Source organism: Vulpes vulpes, chromosome X, assembly GCF_048418805.1.
Source record: "Vulpes vulpes isolate BD-2025 chromosome X, VulVul3, whole genome shotgun sequence".
NCBI lineage: Eukaryota > Metazoa > Chordata > Mammalia > Carnivora > Canidae > Vulpes > Vulpes vulpes.
The window spans coordinates 48,238,763-48,255,077 of NC_132796.1; positions in this window are offsets into that span (position 1 = coordinate 48,238,763).

Consider the following 16,315-nt stretch of genomic DNA (forward strand, 5'->3'; position numbering starts at 1 on the left):
TGTATTTGGTATGTATGGTTTTGGTTTCCTTATGGGCTATTTTGGCAGATAAATAGTTAAATGTAAGACCATAAAGCACATTAAGCACACTTTATAAAACACCATAGTATTGTTACCCATACTTAATATTTCACTATTATATATAAAACATTAATAAGTATGGATATATATACAGTTATAGAGAATTTAAGCCATAGATAAGTAGATTAGAAAGAAGATGAGAGTTCAAAATGGAGATCCTATAGTGTTCCTACATTTATGCTTTTTCACCGCCTAACCTCTCTCAAGTTTCCTCTTTTCATTTCCTCTTTTCATTACCTTCCTGGTAACAGAATTGCCAATATACTCAAAATCCCACTTAAAGGATTAACTCAATACACATTCGTCCATTAATTGGCCTGTGCTTCTTTTGTTTGATTATCTAATAAACTGCCTCTCAGCCAGTCTCTCTGTCTCTGTCCTGAAATACCTCTTATCTCTTCAGCAGTCTTTCCCGACATCAGGTGGATTTTCAAAACTTTTTCAAATCAAGTGTTTTGTCTTCAAGCATTCAAGTAGGCAGTGGAAGCTTCCTTTTTCCCCTAATGAGATATCTCTATCAACATTTTGCTTTCCTTAAGGAATATGAAGAACAGGGGCATCTGGGTGGCTCAGTGGTTGAGCATCTGCCTTTGGTTCAGGTTGTGATCCTGGGGTCCTGGGACCAAGTCCTGCATTAGGCTCTCCTCAGGGACCCGGCTTCTCTGTCTACCTATGTCTGTGCCTCTCATAGATAAATAAATGGCATCTTAAAGAAAACATGAAGAACATCACTATTTAAACACCAAATAGGAAAGCTACTTTGTATTTTATTTGATCAAGTGTTGGCACTTCTTCCCAGAACTGAAGAAAAATTCTGTTATTATTAGTCAACTTCAGGAGATAAGAGTCATATTCTATGCTGACTTCACTTGTAACTGGTGGGATGACATAGCCAAAAGAGTCTACTCTTAAATATTTTTCTGCCCTCTAAGATGTTGAAAGACAAGTCAGTATTTGGAGGAGAATATAAAAACATTAATAACAGTAACAATAAGAAGAGTCATAATCAGTTTGTATTATAGTAATAATAATAGCAATAATCGTAAGATGGGTAACAAAATGAAATTCTTAACAATAAAAATAATACATTGTGTTTGAGAAGGCATAATTATGTTAAACACTTCCAAATGTGTCATCCATTTTCTCAGATAATCCTCACAGAAATCTCGTGAAATAGATATTTTACTGATCTTCATTTTAATAATGAGGAAACTGAAGTTAAATTACTATCTCAAGGTAACACAAATGGTGAGTCAAGAAGAAAATCCTGGTCCCCTGACTATGAGTCCTCAGGTCCTTTTTCCATTACACATCCTGCCCCTATATCTAAACCAAAAAATAGAAGTACTGTGTTTCTTCTAACACAGAGAACAAGGCAGGAACTTAGACAAAATATGAAGAAAGAGGAATTTATTTCAAGTGAAAGAACATGATAAGGCCACAGACAGATATCTAATTGAAACAGATATAAGTAACTTGCCTAATGGAGAATGTAAAGACACAATCATAAGGATACTTATTGGACTTGAGAAAATAATAGAAGACATAAGTGAGACCCTTATAACAGTGATAAAAGAGTTGAAAAATAAATCAGTCATAGATGAAGAGTGCAATAAATGAGATAGGAAACAGGCTTGATGCAAAAAACAGCAGGCTAGAAGAAGCAGAATGAACTAGTGATATAGAAGACAAAACAATGGAAAATAATGAAGCTGAACAAAAGATAGAATTATAGAATACAAGAATAGACATAAGGAACTCAGTGACTCCATCAAATGCTATAATGTTTATATTTTAGGAGTCCTCAAAAAAAGAGAAAAAGGGGAACAAAAATTTTACTTCATGAAATAATAGCAGAAAACTTCCCTAATCTGGGGAAGGAAATAGACATCGAGATCCATGAGGCACAGAGAACTCCCATCAAAATAAATCAAAAAAGGTAAACACCAAGATATATTGGAATTAAATTTGCAAAATATAGTGATAAAGAAAAGAATCTTAAAGGCTAGCAAGACAAAAGAAAACTTAAACTTACAAGGGAAATCCCACAGTCTAGCTGGAGATTTGTCAACAGAAACTTAGCAAGCCAAAAGAAAGTTGCATCATATATTAAAAGTGCTGAATGAGAGAAATCTGGAGCAATCTAGACTCTCTCCAAAAAGCTATCATTCAGAATAGAAGTAAAGAATTTCTCAGACAAAAATACTGAAGGAGTTCATGTGCATTAAACCAGCCCTGAAAGAAATATTAAAGAGACTCTTTATTTTTTTTTAATTTTTTTTTTATTATTTATTTATGTAGTCATACAGAGAGAGAGAGAGAGAGAGGCAGAGACATAGGCAGAGGGAGAAGCAGGCTCCATGCACTGGGAGCCTGACGTGGGATTCGATCCCGGTCTCCAGGATCGCGCCCTGGGCCAAAGGCAGGCGCCAAACCACTGTGCCACCCAGGGATCCCTAAAGAGACTCTTTAAATGCAAAAGAAAAAGTGACAAAAGTGACGGACAAAAAAAAAAAAATCAGAGGAAATCTCCAGAAACTATGACAAAACAAGTAATAAAATGGCAATAAATGCATATCTATCAATAATTACTTTGAATGTAAATGGACTAAATGCTCCAATCAAAGACATAGAAGTCACAGTTTCATTATTTGCAGATGACATAATACTCTATATAGAAAGGCTGAAAGACTCCACCAAAAAACTGCTAGAACTGATAAATGAATGCAGTAAAGTTGCAGGAAACAAAATCGACATACAGAAATAAGTTGCATTTGTATATAATGATGAAGCAGCAGAATGAGAAATTAAGGACTCAATCCCATTTATAATTGCACCAAAACCAGTAAGATACCTAAGAATGAAGCTAACTAAAGAGATGAAAGACTTTATTCTGAACCCACCATTTGCTTTGACGTGGATGGAACTGAAGGGTATTATGCTGAGTGAAGTAAGTCAATTGGAGAAGGACAATAATTTTTATATGCTTTCACTTATATGAGGAATATAAAAAATAGTGAAAAGGATTATAGGAGAAAGGAAAGAAAATGAGTGGGAAAAATCAGAGAGGGTGACAGAACATGAGATATTCCTAACTCTGGGAAATGGACAAGGGGTAGTGAAAGGGGAGTTGGATAGGGGAATGGGGTGACTGGGTGATGGGCACTGAGGGGGGCACTTGATGGGATGAGCACTGGGTGTTATACTATACGTTGGCAAATCGAACTCCAATAAAAATATATACAAAAAAGGACAAAAAAATACTTGTATTCTGAAAAGCACAAAATACTGATGAAAGAAATTGAAGACTACATAAAGAAATTGAAAGACATTATATGTTCATGGATTGGAATAATAAATATTGTTAAAACTCCTATACTATCCAAAGCAATCTACATATTTCATGCAATCCTTATCAAAATACCATCAGCATGTTTCATAGAGCTAGAATAAACAATCCTAAAATTTGTCTGGAACCATAGAAGACCCTGAATAGCCAAAGCAGTTTTGAAAAAGAAAAGCAAAGCTATAGGTGTCACAATTCCAGATATCAAGTTATAAAACTAGATAAATGGAACAGAATATAAAACCCACAAATAAACTCACAATTATATGGGGCATATAATCTTTGACAAAGCGTAAATGTAAGAAAAGACAGTCTCTTCAACAAATGGTGTTGGGAAACCTAGACAGCAACATGCGAAAGAAACTGGACCACTTTCTTACACCATACAAAAATAAATTCAAAATGGATTAAATACCTAAGTATGAGACCTGAAACCATAAAAATTTTAAAGAAGAACCCAGGCACTAACCTCCACAACATTGGCCTTAGAAACTTCTTTATAGATATGTCTCCTAAAGCAAGGGAAACAAAAACAAAAATAGGCTATTAGGACTTCTTCAAAATAAAGACCTTCTGTGCAGCAAAGGAAACAATAAACAAAACTAAAAGGCACACTACGAAATGGGAGAAGATATTTGCAAATGACATATCTGTTAAAGGGTTAGTATTCAAAATATATAAACAACTTATAAAACTCAACACCCAGAAATCAAATAACCCAATTTAAAAATGGGTAGAAGACAGTATAGATATTTTTCTAAAGAAGACATCCAGATGGCCAAAGACACATGAAAAGATACTCAATCGATATCACTCATCATCAGGAAATACAAATCAAATCAAGATATCACCTCACACCTGTCATAATGACTGAAACAAACAACACAAGAGATAATAGGTGTTGGTGAGGATGTGGCAAAAAAGAGAAACCTTTCACATTATTGCTGGGAATGCAAAGTGGTGCAGCTACTCTGGAAAACAGTATGGAGGTTCCTCAAAACTTAAAAACAGAATTACCCTACAATCCAGCAATTGCATTACTGGGTATTTACCCAAAGAATACAAAAATAATAATTCACAGGGACTGATGCACCCAATGTTTATAATAGCAATATCTATGATAGCTAAACTATGAAAAAAGCCCCAAAGCCCACCAACTGATAAATGGGTAAAGAAGAGTTGATATGGGGACACCTGGGTGGTTCATCGGTTGAGCGTCTGCCTTTGGCCCAGGACATGATTCTGGGATTCTGAGATCCAGTCTTCCATTGGGATCCCTGCAGCAGGAAGCCTTATTCTCCCTCTGCCTATTTCTTTGCCTTTCTCTCTGTATCTCTCATGAATAAATGAATAAAATCTTTTTAAAAAAGAAGAGTGTGTGTGTATATATATATATATATATATATATATATATATATATATATATCAGTCATGGACATCAAATACCATATGATTTCACTCATATGTGGAATTTAAGAATCAAAACAAATGAACAGGGATCCCTGGGTGGCGCAGCGGTTTGGCGCCTGCCTTGGCCCAGGGCACGATCCTGGAGACTCGGGATCGAATCCCACGTCAGGCTCCCGGTCCATGGAGCCTGCTTCTCCCTCTGGCTGTGTCTCTGCCTCTCTCTCTCTCTCTCTCACTGTGTGCCTATCATAAATAAATAAAATAAATTTTAGAAAAAAAAAAAAAACAAATGAACAAAGGGGGAAATAAAGAAAGAGGCTTACCAAGAGACAGACTCTTAACTATAGAAAACAAACTGTTGGTTACTGGAGGGAAGGTGGGTGGGGGTGGGTAAAATAGGTGATGGGGATTAAGGAGTGCACTTGATGAAATGACCACAGGATATTGTATGGAAGTTTTGAATTCCTATATTGTACTTCTGAAACTAATATTACACTGTATGTTAACTAATTGGAATTCAAAAAGAAACTTTAAAAAATAATAATTACTGCCTTTCATTTTCAAACTGTGTTTCTAGACCAGAAACTGGACACACACCAGAATCTTTCAGTTGGAAAAGCAGATTCTTTTGGGCCATCCAGTCTCTGCCCCTCTACTAGATCACTAAATGCCCCATATTTGTGGTAAAGTTTGTAGGCCATGGATAAAGCTGTCATCAGTGAAAAGTAAGATGAAATCAGTTTATAGTTCACTATGATCATGATTTATTACCAAGATTTATAGTTATGAAACTATAAGTAATCTATAAGCAGATACTGAGCAATAAACCCTCTTGAGCTAGAATGAGTCTTATTGAAAAAGCTGAGATAAGGAAAGAGTCACACTCTTTTACTTTCTCATTAATATTTTTAGGTATGGTGCCCTCTCTTGATGGCTAGGCAAAGATAATTCATTAAAACAGGGTCATTTAGACTTATAGTAGACAAAGAGAAAAGATTAGTCACAAACTAAGTGCTTGAAACAAATTGTACCATATTTTTTTAATTTTGTCACTTCAATGTTATCATAAAGATTGGCTCCCTTGAAGACCCAGAGATTTGTGTCCCTCATGGACCCAGCTGAGAGATGGCCACAAGGAACTTTCACAATGTGTCCTGGCTTTGCCACTGTCCCTGTTTTGCTTCAGAGGCAATTCTTCTTCAATCCAGAAACAGTGACATAGAGAGATGTTCAGGTGTATGATTTGGCATATGTATACACATGAGTTTGTGCATGTGGGTGGGGGTGGCTGAAAGGAGGAGCTCTGTGTGCATGGAGAAATAGAGAATAGGAATACTGAAGTGTGATTAGATGTAGTCAACACCAAAGAAGGAGTTAACACTGAAGGGGTAAGCAGAGAGCAATGGATTTTATTCAAATACAGGAAAAGAAGAGAAAAGAAATATGCATACAAAATGGAAGTGGAAAAGGAACCAACCAAAAATGTAGAACAAAGAACTATAAGTGGGGAGACCTTAATTACTGAAGAGATGACAACCCTCAGCCTAGAAAATTGTGAAACTCTACTGAAGGCAGTAAATAAAACCCAAATCTGAGTATCCAGGAAAAAAACATATGAAAGTGAGCACCTGGATGAAATATCGGAAGGAGAGAAAAGCACTCTTGTACTCCATAAGGGTGTTTCTGAATATATATGTATGGCATGTCTGGAATATGTGTGGCAGCACTACTGTGAAATGAGGACAGGAGACTAGAAAAATTCACAAAAGATGTGTCAGGGTATATCAAGTCTAAATTAAAGTGAGTTAGAAAAGATGTAAAAAAAAATTTTTAAACATTATAGATAAATCAGAGTGGAACCATATACATTTAACACAGGTATAACTGGGGTAGAAACAAAATTAGCACAGAAGAACTATTACGGAATACCGTAGGAGTAATGGGCTAAGACTCTATAAAATTGTCACAGATAATCATGATTGCCACAAAATTGATATCAAGAAAAATAAAGTCAAGGGAAGGGAATTGAGTTATCGACAGTAAAGAAAACCTGATTCCTGGGACAAAAATTTGTCACAATCTGAGATCTTCTAAGACTTCACTTTTCAGACATGAAATCACATCTAAGTTCACTTAGCATGGAAATTACAAGTAGAAATGTGAGAGCACCAGATAGAAGGATAGCATGAGAGGCCACAAGAAACATAGCATATTTTATTCATTCATCTTTTGATGGACACCGAGGCTCCTTCCACAGTTTGGCTATTGAGGACATTGCTGCTATAAACATCGGGGTGCAGGTGTCCTGGTGTTTCATTGCATCTGTATCTTTGGGGTAAATCCCCAGCAGTGCAATTGCTGGGTCATAGGGCAGGTCTATTTTTAACTCTTTGAGGAACCTCCACACAGTTTTCCAGAGTGGCTGCCCCAGTTCACATTCCCACCAACAGTGCAAGAGGGCTCCCCTTTCATCCTCTCCAACATTTGTGGTTTCCTGCCTTGTTAATTTTCCCCATTCTGACTGGTGTGAGGTGGTATCTCATTGTGGTTTTGATTTGTATTTCCCTGATGGCCAGTGATGCGGAGCATTTTCTCATGTGCTTGTTGGTCATGTCCCTGTCTTCCTCTGTGAGATTTCTGTTCATGTCTTTTGCCCATTTCATGATTGGATTGTTTGTTTCTTTGGTGTTGAGTTTAATAAGTTCTTTATAGATCTTGGAAACTAGCCCTTTATCTGATATGTCATTTGCAAATATCTTCTCCCATTCTGTAGGTTGTCTTTTAGTTTTGTTGACTGTATCTTTTGCTTTGCAGAAGTTTCTTATCTTGATGAAGTCCCAATAGTTCATTTTTGCTTTTGTTTCTCTTACCCTCCTGTAAAAAAAATAACAATACTGAAAGATAGTTTCAAAACACAAAAAAGAAACTAAACTATCATATGTTGTGATTTTAATTCAAGCAAAACAAGTAAAATTAGGGTCAAAATATTTTTAATTTAAAATTTTTTTCTATGAAGAAATTATAGTGAGATATGTACTATGTAAAATCCAATTTTTCATTTATATATATACAATAGTATATATTAATATATATACAGTATATATTTACATATATTCAAATAAGAAAATGAAAAAGGTTTACCTTAAAGTGAATCTGTTTCTTTCGGACTTTGATGCCTCTTTTTGAATTCCTGTTATAACCTCCAAAATCTTCTAATTGTGGATGTCGTTTGTGAAAATTCTCACTTTCATCACTAGATGATAATTCTAACTATATAATTCAATAAAATTCTTGCATAAGGAAAAAAGAAACATAGCATATACATGATTGTACCCGTGTTAATGTATGGATGTATAAGTGTGTGTACACACATGCACCTGATTGTGCCAACTTTCAGATTAAGATAAAACAAACTGTAGTTGCGACACTGATTTAATTTTCATGCAAGCATTGGGAGAAGAGCATTACTGTGAATCAGTACAATAGCTGCCTAGGATTGGAAATTTCTAATGGAAAAAAATCCCTATAATTCACCAGAGATCAGACACACAAGTTTATACATTAGTAAAATACAAACACCTACCTTTTTCTCCAGGTGAAAGAGCCCATGATTCTGGATAATAAGATGGGAAATATGAAACCTGGAAAAGGAGTCAAAAATTAGAAGAACTAAAAAAAAGTTTCTGGGTTTAGGGAGTCATATTTAAGAAGATGAGTTAATGGAAGTACAGGGCCATTCACAAGTTGGTTTTGCCCCTTGAGAAAACCTTTTGACTTTTGATATGAGTAGGCTAGGTTAGGCAGAAAGCAAATACAGAAGAGCATCAAGCTAGTACTCAGGGGTGCAATGAACATAAAGTGTTCCTATTAGTGAGGAAGGGTTAGTCTTCTACGTGATGCCTCACTGATGTTCTTGCTCACTCATTATTCCTCCATCTTACCAACACCAATTACTAATGGTAATCACAGATCAAAACTGGAGTCAAAGTAAGTCTCAGCGATGGAATCTATTTCTCACCCCTCCTATTTCTAAAGCAAGGTAGATGAGAGTCAAGAGATTCCTGCAGGATATTTCATGGGGCCAATTGCACCAATAATGGCACATGGACTCCACAGGTATGGTATTATCGTCCCTCTTGTTCTGGGACTGTCATCAACTGCAGAAGAGATGGAGGCTGGACCTACAAGGGATGTCCATGATTTGAAAACATTGGCATAAGGCCTGTATCATCTCTGGATGATTTGTTGTCATAACTTTCAGCATGAACATCTAACTTGGGCTAAGGAAATGGGACAAATTTCCTTGGGAGGAAAGTGGAAACATACATAGTGGTAAGTCTCGAGAATTAGAAATTCTCTCACCTAGCATATCATCAGGTACATGTGCCCAGGTATTCCTTTGAACAAAATTCCAAGGGGTCAGGTGTGGGTGCTTATATTGGAGACTGATGGTCTGCACCTAGAAACAGAAATAAGCATCCTTGGTTGAAGACTCCTCATCTTGCTCCAAGGGGACATCTGGATTATGCCAACACCCGCACCCCCCCCCCCCCGAAATGTTCATCCCTGTGGTCAAACTGTTCCTCACACACCTCGGGCTCTGGAATTTCCAGAGGTACCTATGGAACTGCAGATGTCTGCAACTCATGGAGTTCAAGTTCTCTCCTGCATTTGTGTTTGTTGGTGTACCTGGGAGTCCTTTGATAACAGCAGGAGTTTTGTGCACTAGGATGCTATAGGTATGAGTTTGTCATGGACGCTAGCAGTAGATGAAAGGATTGTAGCAGGTATTGCTCATAGTAAACCAGTGGAAGGTACAGAAAACTATATTCTCAGTTTCTATGTCTGCACTAGAAATAAAAACCACATAGTAATTGATGGGAAAGCAATATACTATAAAGACCCTTATAATTAGAATCAGCATTTGGATGTTCTTTTTTCACTTCTGGTAGTGTGCCAAAATTTGATAAACAGATAGATCAACAGCTTCATTTTGTATACACAACCTCTACACAGGTGTAAATATGTTCTAAAAATCACCGGTAGACTCAGGATGTACAGTATCCCAAATGTCCCAATAACTCACACACTGATATGCTGGTGGGAAAACAGATTTTGATAAATTGCATGTGTAAGAGCAAGTAGTAGTGCTAGACTCCAGGTCCTGGTGACAGTCAGTGTGCTGTGGGAGTGTGTTAGCCTTGGCTTCACCAGATGCAGAGTTACCTGGAACACAAGAAACACCCTTCTTTTTAAATATTTTAATTTAAATTCAAGTTAGTTAACATACAGTATAATTTTAGTTTCAGATGTAGAATTTATTGATTCATCACTTACATACAACAACCAATGTTCATCACAATAAGTGCCCTCCTTAATACCCACCACCAATTTAACACATCCCCCCATCCACCTCCCCTCTTACTAGAACAAACCTCAGTTTGTTCCCTTCAGTTAAGAGTGTGTTTTCTGTATTGTCTCTTTTTCCCCTATGTTGATCAGTTTTGTTTCTCAAATTCCATATATGGGTGAGATCATACTGTATTAGTCTTTCTCTGGCTTATTGTGCTTAGCATAATACTATTTAGCTCCATCCGCATCATTGTAAATGGCAAGATTTCATTCTTTCTCATGGCTGAGTAATATTCCATTATATACTCTATGCTATAATATAGCATATAATAGCACATTGTCTTTATTCATTAGTCAATGGACATTTGGGTTCTTTCCATAATTTAGCTTATTGTTGATAATGCTGCTGTGAACATCAAGCTACATGTATCCTTTGGAATCATTATTTTTGTATCCTTTGGATAAATACCTAGTAGTGCACTTGCTGGGTCTTAGGCAATTATATTTTTTACTTTTTGAGGAATTTCCATACTGTTTTCCAAGTGGCTGCAACAGTTTGTATTCCTACTAACAGGAAACAGGGTTAGTAGGGTTCCCCTTTCTCTGCATCCTTGCCAATACTTGTTGCTTCTTGTGTTTATTTTAGCCATTCTCACTGGTGTGAGATGATATTGTAGTTTTGATTTGTATTTCCCTAATGATGAGTGATGTTGAGCATCTGTTTACATGTCTTCTTCAGAAAACATTTATCCATGTCTTCTGCCCATTTTTAGCTGGATTATTTGGGTTTTGGATATTGAGTTTGATAATTTGTTTATTTTGGATACTAACCCTTTATTAGATATGTCATTTGTAAATAACTTCTCCCATTTTGACGTTTGCCTTTTAGTTTTGTTGACTGTTTCCTTCACTGTGCAGAGCTTTGTATTTTGATGAAGTCCCAACAGTTTATATTTACTTTTGTATCCCTTACCTCAGAAGACATATCTAGAAAGAAGCTGCTATGGCTGATGTCAAGAAGGTTACTGTATATGTTATCCTCTAGGATTTTGATGGATTCCTATGCCACACTTAGATTTTTAATCTATTTTGAATTTATTTTTTGTATGGTGAAAGAAAGTAGTCCACTTTCTCATTCTTTTGCATGTTGCTGTTCAGGTTCCCAAACATCATTTGTTGAAGATACTTTTTCCTATTGTATATTCTTTCCTGCTTTGTTGAAGATTATTTGTGGGTTCATTGCTGTTTTTTTTATTCTGTTCCATTGATATATGAATCTGTTTTTGTGCCAGTACTGTATTCTTTTGATCACTACAGCTTTGTAATTTATTTAGAAATCTGAAATTGTGATGCCTCCAGCTTTGCTTTTTCTTTTTCAAGAATGTTTTGGCTATTTGGGGTCTTTTGTGGTTCCATACAAATTTTAGGATTGCTTGTTCTACTTCTGTGAAAAATTCTGGTGTTATTTTGATATGGATTACATGAAATGTATAGATTGCTTTGGGTAGTATAAACATCTTAACAGTTATTGTTCTTTCAATCTGTGAGCATGGAGTTTTTTTCAGTGCTTTGTGTCATCTTCAATTTCTTTCATAAATGTTTTCTAGTTTTCAGAGTACAGAGCGTTTTCCCATTTAATTAGGTTTTTTCCTAGGTATCTTATGGCTTTTGGTGCAATTATAAAAGGGAAAAATTTCTTGATTTCTCTATCTGCTGCTTCATTATTGGTGTATAAAACTGCAACAGGTTTCTGTACATTGACTTATATCCTGCAATTTTACTGAAGTTGTGTATTAGTTATAGCATTTTTTTGTGGAGTCTTTTGGATTTTCCATATAGATATCACGTCATCTGCAAATGGTAAAAGTTTGACTTCTTGCCAATCTGGATGTTTTTGTTTCTTTCTATTGTCTGATTACTGTGGCTAGGACTTCAAGTACTTTGTTAAATAACGGTGTTGAGAGTGGGCATCTCTATTTTCTTCACCCTACAGGAAAAGCTTTCAGTTCCTCCCCCTGTTTTTTTAAAAAAGATTTTATTTACTTATTCATGAGAGACACACAGAGAGAGAGAGGCAGAGACACAGGCAGAGGGACAAGCATTCTCCATGCAGGGACCCCGACGTGGGACTTGATCCCGGGACCCCAGGATCACGCCCTGGGCTGAAGGCAGGCGCTAAAGTGCTGAGCCACCCAGGCTACCCAGTTTTTCCCCTTTGAGGATGATTTTATCTGAGGGTTTTATGTTAATGGCTTGTATTATGTTGAGGTATATTCCCTCTATCCCTACTTTGTTGAGGGTTTTTTTTTTTTTTTTACCATGAATGGGTGTTTTGTCAAATGCTTTTTCTGAACCTATTGAGAGAATCGTGTGGTTCTTATTTCTTTTATTAATGTGGTGTATCACATTGAATAATTTGCAAATGTTGATCCACCCTTGCAACCCAGAAATAGACCCCACTTGATGGTGGTGCATTGTTCTTGTACTATACTGTTGGATTCAATTTGCTAGTATTTTGTTGAGAATTGTTTCATCCATGTTCATCATGTATTTTGACCTATGTTTTTCTTTTCTTTTTTTTTTTTGCAGTTAATAAATTATGTTTATTTTTTTTAATTAATTTTTATTGGTGTTCAATTTACCAACATACAGAAAAACACCCAGTGCTCATCCCGTCAAGTGTCCACCTCAGTGCCCGTCACCCATTCCCCTCCAACACCCGCCCTCCTCCCCCCTTCCACCACCCCTAGTTCGTTTCCCCGAGTTAGGAGTCTTTATGTTCTGTCTCCCTTCCTGATATTTCCCAACATTTCTTCTCCCTTCCTTTATATTCCCTTTCACTATTATTTATATTCCCCAAATGAATGAGAACATACACTGCTTGTCCTTCTCCGATTGACTTATTTCACTCAGCATAATACCCTCCAGTTCCATCCACATTGAAGCAAATGGTATGTTTTTCTTTTTTAGTGGAGTCTCTGGTTTTGGAATCCAGGTAATTCTAGCCTCATAGAATAAGCTTGGAAATTTTCCTTCCATTTCTATCTTTTGGAACATTTCAAGAAGAATTGGTATTAACTCTTCTTCAAATGTTGATAGAACTCCCCCTTGAAGTCATATAGTGCTGAACTTTGTTTAAAGGGAAGTTTTTGATTACTTATTCAATTTCTTTGCTGATTATCAGCCTGTTTCTTTTAAATTTATTCCCATTTTAGCTTTGTTAGTTTCTATCTTTGTAGGAAATTGTCCATATCTTCCAGATTGTCCAATTTGCTGGCATATAATTTTTCATAATATTCTCTTACAATTATTTGTATTTCTGTGTTGTTGGTTGTTATTTCTTCTCTCTAATTTGTGATTTTATTTATCTGAGTCATTGTTGAACTCTGCGTAGGAGTTTATCAATTCTATTGTTGTTTATTTTTTTGTGTGATCCAGTAAAACTTTATTTAGAAAAATAAGTTTGACCACATCTGGCTTGTGAGCTGTTGTAGCTTGAAAATCCCTGATCCATTTTATGTATATATATATGAAGTTTGATTTGACAACATATAGTATAACACCCACTGTTCATCAGATCAAGTGCCCTCCTCAATGCCTGACACCAAGTCACCCCCATCCCCCCGTCCGCCTCCACTTCCACTTCCCCTTGTTCATTTCCCAGAGTTAGGAGTCTCTCATGTTTTGTCACCCTCTCTAATTTTTCCACTCATTTTCTCTCCTTTCCCCTATAATCCCTTTCACTATTTCTTTTATTCCCTGTGTGAGTGAAACCATATAATGACTGTCCATCTCAGATTGACTTACTTCATTCGGAATAATACCCTCCAGTTCCAACCACATTGAAGCAAATGGTGGATATTTGTCCTTTCTAATGGGTGAGTAATATTATATGATATATATAATATGATATATATATATCACATCCTCTTGATCCATTCATCTGTCAATGGACATTGACACTCCTTCCACAGTTGGCTATTGTGGATATTGCTGCTATAAACATTGGAGAGCAGTTGTCCCAGTGTTTGCATCTATATCATTGGGATAAACTCCCAGTAGTGCAATTGCTGGGTCGTAAGGTAGCTCTATATTTAACACTTTGAGGAACCTCCCCACAGTTTTCCAGAGTGGCTGTACTAGTTCACATTCCTACCAACAGTGCAAGATGGTTCCCCTTTCTCCATATCCTTTCCAATAGTTGTTGTTTCCTAACTTGTCAATTTTCACCAATCTCACTGGTGTGAGGTGGTATCTCATTGTGGTTTTGACTTGTATTTCCCTGATGGCAAGTGATGTGAAGCTTTTTCTCATGTGCTTCTTGGCCATGTGTATGTCATTTTTGGTGAAATTTCTGTTCATGTCTTTTGCCCATTTCATGATTGAATTGTTTGTTTCTTGGGTGTTGAGTTTAATAAGTTTTTTATAGATCTTGGATACTAGCCCTTTATCTGATATGTCATTTGCAAATATCTTCTCCATTGTGTAGGTGGTCTTTCAGTTTTGTTGATTGCTTTTTTTTTTTTTTTTTGCTGTGCAGAACCTTTTAACTTGATTAAGTCCCAATAGTTCATTTTTGCTTTTGTTTCCCTTGTCTTCATGGACGTATCTTGCAAGAAGTTGCTGTGTTCAAGCTCAAAAAGGGCTGTGTTGTCCCCTCTAGGATTTTGATGGATTCTTGTCTCACATTTAGATCTTTTGTCCATTTTGAGATTATCCTTGTGTATGGTGTAAGAGAATGCTCTAGTTTCATTCTTCTGCACGTGGCTGTCCAATTTTCCCAGCAGCATTTTAGAAGAGACTGTGCTTTTCCCAGTGGGTATTCTTTAGTGATTTGTCGAATATTAATTGACCATAGAGTTAAGGATTTAATTTTGGTTTCTCTATTCTGTTCCATTGATCTATGTGTCTGTTTTTGTGCCAGCACCACACTGTCTTGATGACCACAGCTTGGTAGTACAACTTTAAATCCGGCATTGTGATGCCCCAGGCTTTGGTTTTCTTTTTCAATATTCCACTGGCTACTCAGGGTCTTTTCTGATTCCACACTAATTTTTTTAAAAGATTTTATTTATTTATTCATGAGAGAGAGAGACAGACAGACAGACAGACACATAGGCAGAGGGAGAACCACGCAGGGAGCCCATTGTGGGACTTGATCCTGGGTCACCAGGATCAGGCCCTGGGCTGGAGGCAGCACTAAACTGCTAAGCCACCCAGCTGCCCATGATTCCACACAAATCTTAAGATGATTTGTTCCAACTCAGTGAAGAAAGTACATGTACTTTGATAGGGATTGCATTAAATTTGTAAATTATCCTGGGTGGCATAGACATTTTCATAAGAGTAATTTTTCCAATCAATGAGCATGGAATATTTTTCCATCTCTTTGTGTCTTCCTCAATTTCTTTCATAAGTGTTCTATAGTTTTTAGGGTATAGCTCTTTTACCTCTTTGGTTAGGTTTATTCCTAGGTATCTAAAGCTTTTGAGTGCAATTGTAAATGGGATTGACTCCTTCATTTCTCTTTCTTCGGTTTCATTGTTAGTGTATAGAAATGCCACTGACTTCTGGGCATTGATTTTGTATCCTGCCACACTGCCAAATTTCTGTATGAGTTATAGTGATCTTGGAGCGGAGTCTTTTGGGTTTTCTACGTACAGTACCATGTCATCTGCAAAGAGGGGGAGTTTGACTTCTTCTTTGCCAATTTGAATGCCTTTTATTTCTTCTTGTTGTCTCATTGCTGAGGCTAGGATTTCTAGTACCATGTTGAATAACAGTGGTGAATGTGGGCATCCATGTCATATTCCTGATTTTAAGGGAAACACTCTGTTTTTCCCCATTGAGAATATTTGCTGTGGGCTTTTCCTAGACTGCTTTTAAGATACTGAGGTATTTTCCCTCTATCCCTACACTCTGAAGAGTTTTGATCAAGATTGGATGCTGTGTTTTGACAAATGCTTTCTCTGGATCTATGGAGAGGATCATATGATTCTTGATTTTTCTCTTGTTGATGTGATATACCATTGTTTGTTTTATGAATGTTGAACCAACCTTGCATCCCAGAGATAAATGCCACTTGGTCATGGTGAATAATCTTCTTAATGTACTATTGGATACTAT